This window comes from Leuciscus leuciscus (genome assembly GCF_965113295.1).
Source record: "Leuciscus leuciscus genome assembly, chromosome: 21".
Taxonomy (NCBI): domain Eukaryota; kingdom Metazoa; phylum Chordata; class Actinopteri; order Cypriniformes; family Leuciscidae; genus Leuciscus; species Leuciscus leuciscus.
In genome coordinates, this window is record NC_138745.1 from 21,487,385 (window position 1) to 21,505,211 (window position 17,827).

General features: G+C 38.0%; 1 protein-coding gene and 1 long non-coding RNA gene across 3 annotated transcripts in view; one reads left to right on the forward strand and one right to left on the reverse strand.

The window, feature by feature from the left end:
• Positions 1-17,827, reverse strand: part of thrab (thyroid hormone receptor alpha b) — a 168,024-nt gene that overhangs the window by 47,523 nt on the left and 102,674 nt on the right. The gene's annotated exons all lie outside the window — the stretch shown is intronic.
• On the forward strand, positions 6,225-10,812 carry LOC309485602. Its single transcript, XR_014201247.1, has 2 exons — positions 6,225-6,970; positions 7,105-10,812. It is a non-coding gene; the product is annotated as an uncharacterized lncRNA (long non-coding RNA).

The window sequence follows — 17,827 nt, forward strand, 5'->3', positions numbered from 1 at the left end:
GAGGAGCTCTTTTCAGTAGTGTGATATACACTGCCCATCTGATACATAAAAGTAAATGTATCATAAAAGTTACTCATACAACTCATACAATCGATTCAGAAGACCTGAAATGTGGTGCACAATTACTTTGTGTGAGGAAAATACTTTAAATCTTTCCCTCTGGTGTAGTTCGCGATTCTCACCTGAAGTCAAGTTCTTCTAATTTTCTGTGACAATTTTTTGGTTTTATTTAACAACATTTGAGAGCTACAGTAGAGGGGGAGATTTACACTGAATATCAAATATATGTAGCATACAAGTAAACAAAGTGTGGCTTAGTAGTATAAAGTATGGATTAAATATAATAAGTTTATGCATGTTTGTCCCTTTTTTTTTTTTTTTTGGCGCTTGGCAATATAAATCACAGCCAGATATATATAAGAGCAGTTTGGACATTCTCCATGTTCTTTGGGAAAAAAGCATATGGGTTTGTAACAACCAGGTTCCACACTTTTTAATCAATTAATTTCCATTAGTTTTCATGACCTTACCAGTCATTTAAGATTTCTGACATAATTATGATTCTCATTAGCTAATGAATTAGATTACATTCTGAAAAATTTGTGCTCCAATTTGAGAACTTTATGGCAACAAACTTTTAGTTTTAATCTACATGAGCAATATCTAGACAATCACATATTTTAGAGCAGAGCAAAAAAAAAAAAGAAAAAAGTATCTTCCCTATAGAAATTGTATTACTTTTAAGCTTTTATTAAAAGCATAGATCACCCATGAATATAATTTGTTCATCCTTTACTCAACCTCATGTCTCTCCAATAGAAGAAAGAATGTCACTCAGGTTTGAAACAACATCAGGGAAATAAATGATGACAGAATTTTTATTTCTGAGTAAGCTATCTCTTTAAAGTTCCCTGTCTTTAAAATTCTCAAGTTATATTAGTTTTATTTCCCGATATTTCCAAGTTTTCCCATGACTCCACTTTCAATATGCACGTAAAAATGACATCACATACGGGAACATCAGACACACTTTCGAGTTGCATTAAGTTTTGCAAGATGTAACTGGGTTAAAGGGGATCTGAGGAATTCCTCGCCTGTCGCTTTGAAAGAAAACTGATGTGTTTATTGCCGGCAGCGGCATTTGTGTCCTGTAAGTTCTCATAAAATACAGAACAACATGTCCAGTTGTTTCTATGCACACACACACTCCGTAAAGCCAAGCATCAGCACAGCACAAATAAAACACACCAGCTGCCAGCCAAATGCATAAACACTAGAGCAAATAAAACCAGTGAAATAAATAAGGCCACAGTTATAAAGAGAAAAAATAGTACCATACACGTTTGTACTGTAAAAAAAAACAAAAAAACACACACACTGTAGATCAGCCTGCAGATTGTGGCGTGTGTAAATGCTTCATTCGGCCCCATCCAATGGGTTGCAGGCGACCCGCCCCTTAAAGCAGCCACACGCTACTCTCCTCCTGCCTCACGCCCCAAATCACCTCGCTCTCCCCACCTACACCAACCCACCTGTCACCTCCAGCCATCACCTCCTCATCTCAGTCACCTCCGTAATGAGCTATAAATGTCGGGCGTTGTGGCATACGGAGGGCCGAGGGAGCTCGCACACACCCCTGAGACTAAAGGTGCTGGCGGCTGGGTAGCTGGGCCGGGTGGGTTAGCGGGGGCCCTATCCCGGATGTTGTGCAGCCTTGAAAGTCGAGAAGGTGGCGGCGCTCACCAGGATGATGGCGCCTGTGGGAGAGGGGTGATTTTTTTGGCCCGGTGCCGGGACCTATCCTCCCACGCCTGTGTGGTCCTGGATTTTATTAGCACCCCTAGTATACATACATATTGTAACTTCAAAATCCATAATACACATATGTAGGAGCTGTGTGGAAATTCCCGCAACGCTGCTTTAACCATGCACATGCTCAACGCATTCCACATCTCCAGGCAATAACCTCTCAGCCAAACAAAAATCAGGGCACAGTCACACATGTTGAAGTACAAGTTCACCATTTGAGTTCATCTTGTTTATGAAAAGAGAAAAAAGGTGGAAGAATTCAATGGATTAAACTTCTAAGAGGCTTAAATGTCTAAGATGCCGGAGTTAGACGGCAAGTATGCCTATGAAACACAAATTCACAATTCCTCAGAGCAAACTAGTCCCAGTCCGAAAAGGGCTACAATAAAGACGCAACAGGCTCAGGTATGTGAAGCAGATAATGCAGTGAAAGAAAGAGGCAAACACATGTAGGAGGGAGGCCAGGAGATGGAGGGTTTGTGGCAAATTGCCCCAAGGTATAAAATGAAACAGTTACGTAATCATTTTTTTCCTTCTTTCCTCACGTTTCCTGCATTCACATCAAGTCCTTTCGCAGGGGCCAAGGACTTCACTCCACACTACATTCAGGAGAGAAGGAGTGAGATGAAAAACTAGGTATCCAACAGCTTTTAGCAGTGAATTTATCATTTTTCCTGTATACCTCTAAGTCTATGTGCAGAGTGTCTGTATATGTCTGTGTATCTTAATCGGGTTGTTTGTGCATATATGTTTGCTTTTTGGAAATGTGTAGCTATGCGGCCTCTGTCTGTATTTAATAAATGTGCATGTATAAGTCTCTGAGGATCACTCTGTCTATTAATTTTTAGGTAAACACTGTGCTTCCTCTGCTTGTGGATTGTGGGTAATGGGGTTCTACCTCCTTCTTTCTCAGACTCAGGGCTTGCTGAATATATTATACATCGCATCCTTACCAAACCCACAGCGCTGTAGGTGTGGCCCCTGAGGGCCCCATTGAACAGCACAACCTAAAGTACAAATGACCCCTTTTTTATACGATAATACTGCGTTTCTTACTCTTTTATGGTGCGGTGGCATAGAGAGGAAATGGACTTCAATTCCCAGAGCACTTGCGGTGAGACTGCTCGCACATGCTCCGTACATTTGGCAGCCTGGGCTTCGCGTGTAGTCGTAATGAGAAGCGCCGGCCCCCGGCACTTCATCAACAGGACAGCAGTTCAACGTAGCCCCCTAACAGAGCATGAGACGGGTCAATCCCTCCTTCACACTGATGCCTCGGGAGAGTCAGGAAACATTATGGAGCATAAACATTGATCATAACCGCACGCGGGGGAGGACCGGAGAAATGAGGGAGAGAGAAAACCAGAGGAAAAGGATGAAAGGAGGATGAGGCCTCCTCTTTAGTCCTTTCTTTCCTTAACAGCTGAATCGGTCGGCCCGTATCTTTGCAAACAACATGTGGCACCAAACTACTCTCTCCTGGTTCATTCAAAAGAACCGCTCAAAAGTTTTGTTCTTAAACCAAACTCATTAAATGGGAAGAATATCAGTGAATAATCACTGTTTAAATCTGTTCCTCACACATAATACTGTATACAACACTTTTATGGTACTTTTGGTGCTTTATTATTAAGACCTTTTCACATTTCTGGGGATCTCAGAAGTGGAAATAGTCATAGTTGGGTAAAACTTCTATAGTGGTGAACGGTAGACGACAACAAATATCATTTTTGTATTCCCCGTTTGCTCCAATATCAAAAGAAAAAAATCCATGACAGCATTTCCATGACTTTCTCTCAAAAGAGGGAAAACATATTGAGAGATTGATTATAGCAGTCAGAAGAGAGAATGATGTGAAATTTGTCATCCCTCCCCTCTGCCGTTTTATTAGAAACACCCTGGCAGCAGTGTTAATTTGTGTTTTGTCATTTACTGTCAAGGTAAAATAACACAAAGTATAGCGTTATAAAAGTATATTCATTTAAAAAATAAAAAAAAGGAAATATTATAAACTTAACTAGATTTGCGATGCTGATGATAACTAAGGAAACTTGCCATCACTGTCTGAGAAAAGGGTCCATTGGCTCTGCCACTGGTAATAAGTGACATTACTAATCTACTGTAGTGATTCTCAACTCCAGACCAGGAGACCCACAGCATTCACATTCTGAATGTCTCCACTGAACCACTGATCTACAGAGCAGGAGACTGAGTGATAGATGTGATCTGTCCATGAACCTGATCAATACTGTCTGTGTGGCCACTGGCTGATCAGCGTGTGACAAAACAGGAACAGCCTCTCATTAGGAGCTACAATGTAGATGTCAGCTGACAACATCACACATCAGCCTTCACTACTAGTTAATTCTGAAGCCATTCTAAAACATGACAAAAGAATAAATATGACCTACCTCTTGGTTTTTGTTTGCTTTTTGTTGATCAACATTTTGAATGTCATGTCATGTACTTTTATGCTATGAACAATTTAATATTTTTTGTTGCTCATTTTCAAAAAAAAAAAAAATCTAGAAGTGGCTCATACTGTCTAGTTCTTTGTAAACTTTAAGGAGCTCTCCACTTCATGTCTTGTATGTTTTTTTGTGTTTTTTTTTTTTGCCAGAGGGAGACGAGTGTCGGCATTTTATCAATGTTGTGTCTTCTGAACTTCTTGGGTGGACCCTCAAACCTGGAATCTTCCTCAGAAGGGGACAGTCCATCAATGTGTGCCATCAAAGGATGTTTCTTAGCCTTGGTGGGCTCATCTCGTCTGAAGGGAATGACCATTGACACCTTAGGATTGTGAGATGAGGATGCCACCGGAGGTCTCACTGGGCAGCTCTGGTGTCCACCACAGTGTTGAGGATCGATGACTGTTGACCCGAAGTCATGCCAATGTGTCTAATCTCCTTTAATTTTTTTCCCGGAAGGACCCTCACAAGCTGCATCATCCACGGTGCATTCAAGGGGCTTCATTACAGGACATTTCTTCCTAATTTCTTGTCAAAGCAAGATAACCAAAGCAATTTCCAACTATATGGAACATTTCTGACTGCAATGAGACTGAATTGAATAATCAATCAGTGGTGTACTGGTCAATATGATTTTTTTTTTTTTTTATAAAATCACAAACGTAAAAATTTTGTTTTGCTTTTTAAATGAATGAAACAAATTTTCTCAAATACATTTTGTTTGGTTGGGCGATATTTATGGACTTAAGTGATGACGATTATGATTTTTTTGTCTTTTTTGCTTTGAATGCCAAAACCACCAGATTTGAATTATATTAATAATCTAATTTAGAAAAATATATTTAAATTTCAACTTTATTTGAGTGATGTCCTATTCCACGTAAGTGGCCATTGGTGTCACTAGTGGTTCTTCATCAGAATGTGTCCACTCCATCATGGCCATATGGAATTTGAGAGAGTCTTTGAGAGAACAGATAACCCTCTAGATAAAAAAAAAATCGACTACACTAACAGCAGCGGTAGAATACACACACACACACACACACACACACACACGCACGGCAGTTGCTGGCTGCTATAAGCACAAACTACACATGATCTTTACACTCAGGTATCCAGGCCGAACTCAGGTAGAGGAGAAACGACTGAAGCGAGGTACTGTATGAGTCTGGCAGATAATGACACAGAAGGTGATGATAACTAATGCAGATAGTGTTCAATTTCTCAACTCTTTCTCCCCTGTGAAACAGATATAATTGGATTTACTGTAGGAATCAGATTAAAGACCCAGGTATCCACATTCCGCTCCATCTCGGACACAGTTGACAGGGCAAACCAGTGGATCTTTCCAAGCACTCAAATCACTTGCACATGCGCTGTTGTCCACGTGGACAGTATACTTTCACCTTAAAGGGGTCCAATTATTCATTTTTACATTTTCAACTTTCTTTAATGTGTAATGCTGCTGTTTGAGCATGAAAAAGGTCTGTAAAGTTACAAAGCAGAAAGTCCTCTCCAAAGGTTATTCTCTATTTCAGTAAGCACTGTTTCTGAACTCCCTGAAACTAGTGTTAATTTAGTCAGCTATTTTTTATTTTAGTCTTAGTCCTGTGTCAAATGTACGTTTTAGTTTTTATCCTATTTAGTCAACCTTGTCCTGTTTTTGTTCAGTCAAGTTTCAGTCGACTAAATGGCTGGGCATTTTAGTCTAGCTTTAGTCAATGGAATCTTAGTCATTTTCGCCATCCTGCATAGTGGTTAAACTGGTAACAAAAATTATTTTGCTCCAAAGCATAATTGCACTTTCACCTAGAGGTCTGCTAGCCGACCAGAGCCCGACGGGTCCCAAAAAAACGGGTTTGTAACTAAATATAAATAAATATATATGTTTATATGTCAAAATGCATAGGTTTGTGTCACATGCACAAAACAGTTTTGAATATATATATATATTATATTTATATATTTTGTATATATGTAATTTATTCAAAACTGCTTTACGCATGTGCTCTTGCACAGTCTTTCTGCAACAACACCGCAGACGGCAAGCAAAACACGACATGGAAGATGAGCGGGATCTCTTGGGGTTGGGGGAAAAACAACAGAGGAATTTCCCCATTACTGTCAACACTGCAAATTTTGTTTTAAAGTTTGAGTTCCAGAGCAATTTATGTGAATGTTACACCTGTTCAACCAGCAAAGTTTCAGAATTGGTACGTACTTTATCTCTTTTGCTCTGGTGTGCTGACTGCTGACGGGGCTGCTGTGTCTTGATGAAACGGTTTTTGTTTACATGTATTTGTTTACTGATCGTTGCATGCAATCCTAAAATTGCAAAACGGTATTTTCTTTGAGAAACAGACTTCAGGTTCTATGTTGTAACTGTACCGGTCGGGTTGGGTTAAATGATCTTGGGTATGGGCCGGGTTCGGGCTTCAGTTGCTTAGTTCACGTGTGTGTTCAAAAGTCTCTCTGTATATTCGTTTCTTCCCATTATATGTAACTTAGCTTGTTAAGTGTTTACATTGTAAGTTATGAGGCCTGGAAGAAGAGGACAGGAAAGAAAGTCACGTGACACACTGCAACATGTAGGGTTTACCATTTGTATTAGTATAGTAGTTTACTAATTGTGTGGTGTAGTTTATCTATATCTATCTATCTATATCTATATCTATATCTATATATAGATAGATGTATATCTATATCTATCTATCTATATATATATAAATATATATAGATATATATATATATATATATATATATATATATATATATAGAGAGAGAGAGAGAGAGAGAGAGAGAGAGAGAGAGAGAGAGAGATAGATAGATAGATATATAGATATGTATAAATAATTTGTGCTCGTGACAAAGGGACCTTGTTTTCCATATAGTGGATTGTGCTGGTCCACATTTGGTGGGTCAAGATCCAAAAATGGGTTATGGGTCAATTCTGATGGGAAAAGCAGAGCTAAATGCAAATTAAGCAATGAAACTTGTTACTGGAAACTCTTTCGCCGAGTTAGGGTAGTGTAAAAACAAACAAACAAAATGACACAATAAATTCACACACACACATTCTAACATCCAACAAGGAATGCTGTAGAGATGTACTGCACTTGGTTTTCAGTTTCCAGACATCAAATACATTCTCTTTTTTTCTTCTGTGGAGAGTGCTGCAGTGTGTCCCGGGCAATGATTAAAACACCGCTGGCAAAAGTCGTGTCTAAAGATGACGAGCATGAAACCGACACTTTGGGTAGCGGGAGAAAGACGCCACTGTTCTGTGCATTAGAGGTGGAGAAAGTGAGAGAAAGAGAGCGAGAGGGAAACAGGTTACAGTGTTACACAGCTACAGTGGCACTCGTGCTCTGACATACATACTGATTCAATAACGCTCAGGTTTCCTCACAGAGCTGTCGTCTGTAATCTCCTGTAACGCTATACAGTAGATGATCTTTGAACGCGAGATTGTTTTACTGAATTCGGCTCAATGAACTTTATAAGCATCAACTTTAAACATAACTAACAAATTAACGAATGAAAAAAAAAAAGAAACGGAATAATTTATTAGTCAGGATTCATTCATGCTACATCGTGATTCACTTCCTTCAAACTCTATTAAATAAGTGCATTTACTTTTTCACACCTTACTGCTGCAGCTTACAGTCACAGCTCAGATGCCACAGGATTAGGAAAGTGGAAAAGAGTGGAACAAAGAAGGTTAGAGATAAAGAAAGAGACTGGAAGGTATAGAGGACAGAGGTGCTGGAAGATTGCATTACTTCAAGGGCTTTGTGCTACAAAAAAGCCTCAATTAACCAACATCGAAATAACCACCTGTGACACCACACCTGCGAGTGAGAGCAGTGATGATATCTCACGCTTAAATGCTCTGTGGTGAGAGCAAACTTGACGTTCACACGGCAGAGGCAGTTGTGCGATAAAATCTGTTTACACTGCAAAAAAAGCCTTATATCTAAACAAGATCATTTTTTGAAAAGCAAAATTGCATAAGATACTAAGATTGGTTTAAATCTGGGGTAGGGAAAGAAATTGTGCTGAAAAAGAAAAAAGACTGCCTTATTTTTTATTATTATTATTTTATAATGTTCTCTGATGTCTACTTATAATGTTATCAAGGTTTTTACATCATAAACATCCTAGTTAAGAAGTAATAAGCTATTTTTTAATCTAGTTTTTGACTCCCTTTCGAACACTCATTAAAGCTTTGAAAGTAAACGGCCACTTCTTTGATTGGGTAATTTCATATAATTGAATAATTTGATAAAAAGTTTATAATGTAAATTACATCACCATTATGAAAATCAAAATAATCATTCCAATTCAATTTCAGCATAATTATAAAACATGCAGGAGACGTTCTGAATACTTTTTGCTTAGTTTATTATACTTACTTTATGGAATGCAGTTTATTTCTTGATAAAACATTTTTTAAAACATAAAAAATACATTTTACTCAGTTTGACATTGTCTCTTATAACAACAATATAGAGTAGACCCATGAAAATGCAGATCCTGTTGTATATAATAGTGAAAAACACTTTTTAAAACTGTTGTTATATTATTACCCCTATTATTACCATTTTGACTCGTAGTATTTAGATTAAAATAATAAGTAACTTTTTGCCATTGAGGTACAAAAATAAATTGACTAAATTTGATACTGTATACACTACCAATCAAACTTTGGGGTCAGTAAGATATTTTTTTTAAATAAATCAATACTTTGATTTGCATTAAATTGATCAAAATGACAATTAAGACTTTTATAATGTTAAAAAAATATATATTTCAATACTTTCTATTCATCAAAGAAACCTTGAGAAAAGGCATCATGAATTCCACAAAATACTGAGCAGCACAACTTTTTCAACATAGATAAATGTTTCTTGAGCACCAAAATCAGCACATTAGAATGATTTCTAAAGGATCATGTGACACTGAATACTGGAGTAATGATGCTGAAAATTCAGCTTTGCCATCACAGAAATACATTTTAAATATATGAACAGAAAACGGTTTCTTCAAACTGTAATAATATTTCACAATATCAGCCTGTTTACCGTATTATTGATCAAATAAACAGTTTTGGAGAACTTAAAAGACTTTTAAAGACTCGTACTAACCCTAAACGTTTGAATGCTAGTGTATATTCTCTGAAAACAGTCTGAATATCTCACACAACAATGCTTCTCCGGTAAATTTGACTTAAATTTGTGCAGGAAAAGTGCTGGAGATGTAGAAAGATAAATCTACTAAAATTCTTTATTGTGTAAATATTTAAGGTTAAACCAAATCAGTTCCCAAAAAAAACATTGTCTTTTCAGGTCCAATATTACAGCTGAGAGGGAAAGAGAAAGAGAGAGGGAGTAAGTAGCGAAAGAGATTGAAATATTGGAAGAGAAACAAAAAAATGTTAAAGAATGGAGGGTAAAAGGAGGGCCTGTGCACCTGAGACACACGGCGAGGGACGCTGAGGGAGTCTGATTAAGTGGAGCGGCTGAATGGCTTCCATTCTTCCTCAGCTCTCTCTATGACTCTGGTTTCACAGGAGGAATGCTGCTTATAGAGTCAGAAAGGCGCACACACACACACACACACACACACACACACACACACAGCAAAAAGGCAGTGGCTCTCTGTCAAGAGCGTATCATTCATGGGAGTTATCCCTCTCTCGGACAAACAGTCACGGCTGGGAGATTCCGTAAGGCCTTTGGGCCTCGTTCCATCGTGCTTTAGTAAACGTCATGCTGCCATGCCTTCTTCTCTCAACACGCCATCATTTGAACAGATGAGGTAAATATTGTGCCTCCTCCACCTAAATCACTCCAGCAGCGACCAGCGGCCACCCCCCAATCCCCACATGACCGGCGCAGTACCCCAGCCCCGCCTATAGGGGCCCAAACACAAGCAAACCACCTATTCATTAAATCATTTCACTACGGGGAAGAGCAGCAGATTAAGGCTTTGTCAAAACATCAACGTCTCCCTTAAGCCCAATTTATACTTCTGCGTCGAACTCACGCCGTAGCTACGTCGTAGGCTGTATGTAGTGCACGTACCCTTCGGAGTACCCTGACGTGCACCTCTCCAAAAATGTAACAACGCATTAATTCTATGCGGACGCAAGCGCTGTGATTGGTCTGCTAGAATCCCTCCCTCGGGTTTCACATGCTCCCTCTGCATGTGTAATTGCGCATCAACGTGGACAGCGATGCAGAAGTATAAATTAAAACCAACGCCTAGTCTATAGCGTAGAGGCTCCGGCGTAGGTCCGACGCAGAAGTATAAGTCAGCCTTTAGACTACCTTCATGTCATGTCAGTACTTGGTCAAGCTAGGATCTGAAGAGTTCATCTTGTTCAGGTACACTTTTACAGGGTGATCATGGTTGAGCAATAGAACAGATAAACAATATCTACATATTGCCACACTAAAAAAAATGTGCCACAATTTTGCCATCTGAGATAAATATAGAGGATTTATTTTCTTTTCATAAGACAATAATTATGTGATACTTACTGAAACTTCAAAACCTTCTGACAAAACATGGATTTTTTTAATTAAAATGATTTATTCATAATTATTGACAAAATTATAGATTTGTCAGATAGCAATTTCAGGGATGCAAACTCACAGGTCACAAAGACCCCAAAGAGGACCTCTGGAGAGAAAACTTTTTTTATTTTAAAATGTGGTTTTACAGTCAATTTTAGCATAAGAATATAGGAAACAGGGAATAGATGGTTTACTGATTATATCACTAAAATATTTTTTATTTTATTAAAGGGGACCTATTATGCCCCTTTTCACAAGATGTAAAATAAGTCTCTGATGTCCCCAGAGTGTGTATGTGAAATTTTAGCTCAAAATACCCAACAGATAATTTTTTACAGCATGTTTAAATTGTCACTTTTTGGTGCTCGCGCTGTTTTAGTGTGTGCCCTTTAAATGCAAATAAGCTGCTGGTGCATGGCACAGGGGGCGGAGCTTCATGAGCTTGAGCTCAGTCTCAGTACAATTTCATCTCACTGAATGATGATCAGAAACTCTCAGTAACGGTGTTCATTTCAACCCAGAGTCGGACAATGATGCCTACAGAGTCAGAGTGCTGTATGGAGATGGAACAGGTATAGTTTAGTTTAATTACGGTTATAACGTATTTCTCATCTGCTTGTATGTATCCACTATTAATAGCCTACAAGTCTGCTGTTTTGGACCAGGTCCGAATGATGATAAAAAATATACGTTACTGATGAGTTTAATAAAGTTCATTGTACATCACACAAAAGATGAAGCGTCAGTTTTACTCCAGAAAATCACCGTAAGAGCTGAGTAACCACAGTATAAGAAGTGCGTAAGTACATAAACTAATTTCGGTAGAGTTGAGGTAGCATTTTCTTTGAAAACAAAATAATTCCACCTCGTCTTCAGCGGCTGCCTCATTTCGGGAGTAAATAGAGAGAGAGCTGTGGATTAATACATCCAGCCACACAACACCTACAACGCTTGGGAGACATTCTCGTCAGTCCAGCACTGGTGGATGTGTACAACTCGCTGTGATCAGGGCGGGTCTATGTTAAAACTGCAGTGTCTGTCAACACTCGTGGGCGGGGCCTGTGCTGTAGTGACGTCACTAAAGCCGCATTCTGAAAACCGGTCGTTGGGAGACACTGCTGATGATTTATGGGGATTAATAAAAAAAGGAGTGAGTGGATTTTTTTCACTATTGGGTGGTTGTGTACACACACTGCCAACACACATTTATGTCCAAACAGCATGCAAAAGTGAATTTTGCATAATAGGTCCCCTTTAAGTTATAAAAATTAAACTAACCAATAAAGACATTACTGTAATAATTTTAATAATAATGTTGTACCGTATTTTTTTTTTATAATAATACTTTACAGAATAACAGTAAACAAACTATTCTTATTATTATTTATTCAAAATGCCTATCCTTACAACAGACACTCTTAAATCCCCAGATTTCCTTAATGAGGCAAAACATTGCCAACATTAGCATTTCTTGGAATTCAGCATTGTTAATGTTACACAGGCTTATTTTGCGAGACTGCCACCATTCTTGGCTTTTACCCAATTTGGGTCATATCAAATAATCTGACTAACAACAATCGTAAAGGGGAGGTAGGAGGGGAATGAAAGACGGATTAAAGGGAGAGTTTAACCAAAAATGAAAAATCTGTGGTTCACTCACACCCATTCTGATTTGTGATTTGTTTTTGTTAATCTTCAGTTGAAATGCTAGTTTCCTTTTCTGTGATGAGATGAGAGAGGTGAGGAGCTGACACAAGATGATCCACACAAAGGTCAAAGTCTTTCACACCCTCACGTTGATTAAAAAGAGAAAATGTTCCATCTCTTTCTCTCTTCTTCAAACGTTCCTTCTCTCACCTCTGCTACACACCAGCTGTTTAGACTAATGAGCATTTCATCAATGAATGAATTATTGCTCATAACACAATTAATGGGCAACTTTATTTGAATTTAGAAATAAACCGCAGCTGTTCTCTTTTTACTCAGAAGCTCAGAACAGAGATGTTTTTCTTTGACTATGAGAAGGAACAAAGAAAGTCAGAGACCAGGTTTAGAAGACAAATTTATAATGTGGAAGCAGATTTATAATGTGGAAGCAGACCGAACTGGGGCTTCTTGAGGAACTATTATTGCAAAAAAAGTGCAAACCGCATTTTCGATTTACACACTGAACGTGTATATTTATATTTCAGGGATCCAAGAAAGTAGAAAGATTAACAAAAACAATATTGAGCATTTAATTCTGTAAGCAGAACCTCTTCCTTGGATCTTCTATTATTAAAAACAAAACAAAACAAAACAAAACAGAAAAAAAAAAAAAAAAACATAAATACATCCATTTATGGTTATTCAGAAGAGAATATGAAGACGTAGCAAAGACTTATGGATTGTGCACACAGTCCTACACAGCTCATTGTAGGAAATAGTGACGTAGAGTGTTTTTACATCTAAAGGTAATCTGTGTATTTACCCATCACAGTCAGAACATTTCACTATGTTGTTCTCAACAGTGATTGATGTTAACCTGCAGAATGATCATCGGTGACCCCTTTCTATGGTACCAGTCATTTACAGCATGAATTAACCAACGAATACTTAAATCTTGACAAAATACACATCAAACATAAAAAAAAAAACCCACCAATATGTTTCAACACATGACCACTGTTCTATCATTTATATATATTAGCACCCGTAATCCGTCCTGGTCTGTCCCCCAAACTGAGGGTGCAGGTGAACATGTTAAAATCAGCCCATAAACAGGAACTGATGGCTTTGGACCGTCTCATGTCAAAGCAACTCTTCGCATGTTGTGTTTATAATGCGCCATTAGAATAGCCCATGAATGCTAATGGTGGTGACCTTGACATGACAACCAGATAAACAGCTTAAACAGGTGCTAATAAATTATGCATTAATGAACATACCTCAACAGAGCAAAGGCACACGTGCTATTTTACTCTCACAAAAAGTTAACTGAGTTTTAATCAATTTAGGGCCAGATTTACTAACAGCTTGCACCTGTGCAAACCCTGTTTTGGCGTTAAAAAACTACAGTAAGGATTTACTAAAGACACGTAGTGAAAAATTTGTGCTGAAAAGGAGTGGACAGGGTTAATTTTTGCGGCTGACCTTATTGCAAAGGCATTTGTAGGAGTTTCCCTTTCAGACGCAAAATTTATGGGAGGAGAGTAAAAGAATCACACAAGGTGATTTACTAAGGTTTAAGCTAGTAAATGTATTGGTATTTGCACCATTATTTACCGCCCCCAAAAAGCTTGACTTAAACCAGGTGCTAATTTGCGCTGCTCTTGGTAGATTGCATTGGTCATTATGGAAATGATCCGGCTACGTCGGTGTTCTTTCATTTCCGTGTCGTCAGTAGATCACCCGCAGAACTTTCCACTCCCATCGGGCCTTTTTTGGGATTGTGCTCACACACTAATTTGCCCTGTTTAGTAAATCTGACCCTACTTCTGTGTTTAGTATAACTTTAGCAAGTTTAATTTACTATTAATTCATTATTGAAATAATTATAATAAATATTATAATAATGTTTAAGGAAATTTTTTTTTTTATAAAACATTACAAACTAAAATCAGCCAATACTGGCTGATATGTGTCCAAAAATCAACCCGTATTGATTTTAAATGTTTTACTTTTAATTCATTTAGAATTATTTTTAATTTTTTTTATGAAATTGTAATACTGCCCATAACAAGATAAAAAAAAAACATTGCAAGTATTGATCAAAATCTTCATAAAAAAAAAATCACAAATAAAAAAAAAATCAAAGAAAGAGCTCCCTTTAAAGTCAACATGAAATTTCCAAGTGAAAAAGGAAAGTTAAAGGTGAAAAAGAATATTAAATGACAAAAAAAGGTGCAAAGTTAAGCTTTATGCATATAATTGCAATTTGAAAAAGTGATCATTAATAAAATACTATTCCATACATTTGGGAAATACATTTGAAAACATTTGATAAATAATTCAGAGTCAGACCAGGAACATGCATTAAGAAAGTAAGTAGTTGATTTCCATTTCATGTTGACTAAGTAAAAAAACATGCTACAAGAGGGAGTCGATACACAGACCTTGTGTGTGTATAAGTATGTGTTCATGGGGTCTGCTTCAGCGCAGCAATAAAAGGATCATACGCATTGAATAAAACATCTGAGCTCCACTGCGGGGCACTAAGTTCCCCGTGAGCATCCTCGGCTTTGATGCCCCACGCTGCAACATGCATCTTACAATTTGTGGTGGTTACACTTGCCTTTTCATGCCTCACCACATCCTGCTTTTTATCTCAGCTCTTGCCTGCTCTAACAGGTATCTTCATGACGCTAAACGCTGACACATTACTGGTGAAATGTGATAAACTGGCAGTACAAAACTACAATGTCAGTGATTGTCAGAAAGTAACATCCATAAACAATGAGTCATCTGTAATCCTGAAGTTTCATTCAGCGCTAGGCTACATCTGCGAACAAAACCCCACTCGTGTTCGCATTAAACTATACTAACAAAGGATTTGTTTGGAGTTGGTCCCCTCAGTTGAAATCTCATTCCAGGGGTGGGGGTCAGATCATCGCAGGGGTGTGCCAACAAAACAGTGCAGATCCGCCAAGGCATAGACTCAACAAGACCCCTGAAGGTGTCCTGTGGTATCTGGCACAAAGACCTTTGCAGCAGATCCCTCAAGTCCTGTAGGTTGCGAGGTGGAGCCGCCGTGGATCGAAACTTGTTGGTCCAGCAGATCCCACAGATGCTCAATTGGATTGAGATCTGGGGAATTTGGAGGCCAGGAGAACACCTTGTACTCTTCATCATGTTCCTCAAACCATTCCTAAACTAAGTGTACAGTGTGGCAGGGTGCATTATCCTGCTTAAATAGGCCACTTCCACTAGCGTACACCATTGTCATGAAGGGGTTTACCTAGTCTGCAATAATGTTTGGGTTGGTGGCACGTGTCAAATTTAAGTTCATGTGAATGGCCGGACTGAGGGTTTCTCAGCAGAACATTGCCCAGTGTATCACACTCCCTCCACTGGCTTATCGTCGTCCCACAGTGCATTCAAGTGCCCACCAGTGCCCAGGTAAACGCTGCACACATACACAGCTGTCCATATAGTAAAAGAAAAAGGGACTCATCGGACAAAGCAACCTTTTTCCACTGCTCCAAGGGCCAGTTCCGACGCTTGCGTGCCCATTGTAGGTGCTTTTGACGGTGGACAGGGGTCATCATAGGCACTCTATTTGATCTGTGGCTTCGCAGTCCCATATGCAGCATCTCTTGTGACACATTCCTCCCATGACTATCATTAAAATGTTGTGTGCCTGTGCACAGTAGAGCTTCTGTTGGATCAGAACAGACGGGACAACCTTCAGTGCCAACCTCTCACCACTGCTGACAGGGAGCGACCCACAAGCCTTACCATTTCAGAGATGCTCTGACCCAGCCGCCTTACCATAACAATTTGGCCCTTGTCAAATTCGCTCATCTTTATTCCTGCCCATTTCTCCTGCATCCAACTGCTGATTATGAGAACTGATTGTTTGGCTACCATCTAATCTACCCAGACCTAAATGTGGCCTTATTAGGAGATGATCAACGATATTCACATGTCACTGGTCATAATGTTTTTGGTCATCAGTCTATATAGAGATGCCTTTCAGAAGATTTGAGTCAGTATGATTTTTTTTAAATGTTTTTGAAAGAAATCTCGGTAACACTTAGCTAACATGAACTAACAATTAAAAATAATTCTACAGCATTTATTAGTCTTAGTGTTAATGTCAACATTTACAAAATTTTCTAATTTTCTAAACTAAAAGTTGTGTTTGTTTGAATTATATTTGTATTACTAACCTTGACAAAGATCATTACATGTTGTGAAAAATATATTGCTCACTGTTAGTAAATGTTAAATAATACAATTACTAATGTTAACAAATGAGACCTTATTGTAAAGTGTTACCGAAATCTCTTATGGTCACCGAGGCTACATTTATTTGATAGAAAACATAATAAAAACAGAAATATTACAAAATAATATTACAATTTAAAATATCTTTTTCAATTTTAATATCTTCTAAGATGTAATTTATTCCTGTGATGACAAAGCTGAATTTTCTGCTTCATTACTCCAGTCTCCATTGTCACATGATCCTTCACAAATCATTCTAACATGCTTATTTTGTGTTCAAGAAAAAAAGATTCAGGTCCACAACAAAAGCATAGTGTAAAAAAAAGCATCATACTCTGTGGTAACTCTGAAAACCTGCGCTCTGAAAGCTGGATTTAATTGCTTGTGTAAACAAAATAAATGACTATAATAAAACAATAAACTTGCCAACATAAAGATAAACACCACATAATTAGCACAAGGCCTGAGAAATCCTGAATTTATTTACTATTGTGTCTTGCCACAAAGCACACATTACTAGGCGATACACTGGGTAACTGCAATAAATAATACCATCACTCAGAAGTAATCTTTTTTCATATATTTTTTTTTCATTAAGTAATCATTATGTATAATTGTCATATGGCACATTTCAGTACCCCACAGAGACTTACGAAAATGAGAAGTAATAAAATTATCATCATCTCTCCCTGTGGTACAGAGATGGTATAGATCTCCATCCTGAGAGACGGCATTAATGAACACAGTGTTTTCTATATTCAGTTTTTCTTTAATTAGAACTAGATTTTCCCTTCACAGGACAACATTTGCAGCTGGATATTGTTAACATGTTTGCTAGTTTCTTGATTAATCATAGAATCATTAAACATCTAATGTCATTGATTATTTTGTAAACAGAGTGTCTTCATTGTTAGGGATTAATTTCACTAAACATGCACAGCGTAATAGTTCTGGGAAACTGCAGCTGTTCTTACTGTGAGCAATAATATCTGTAGTGTAGTTACAGAGACATTAAGAGAAAGAGTTCACAAAAAATGAATC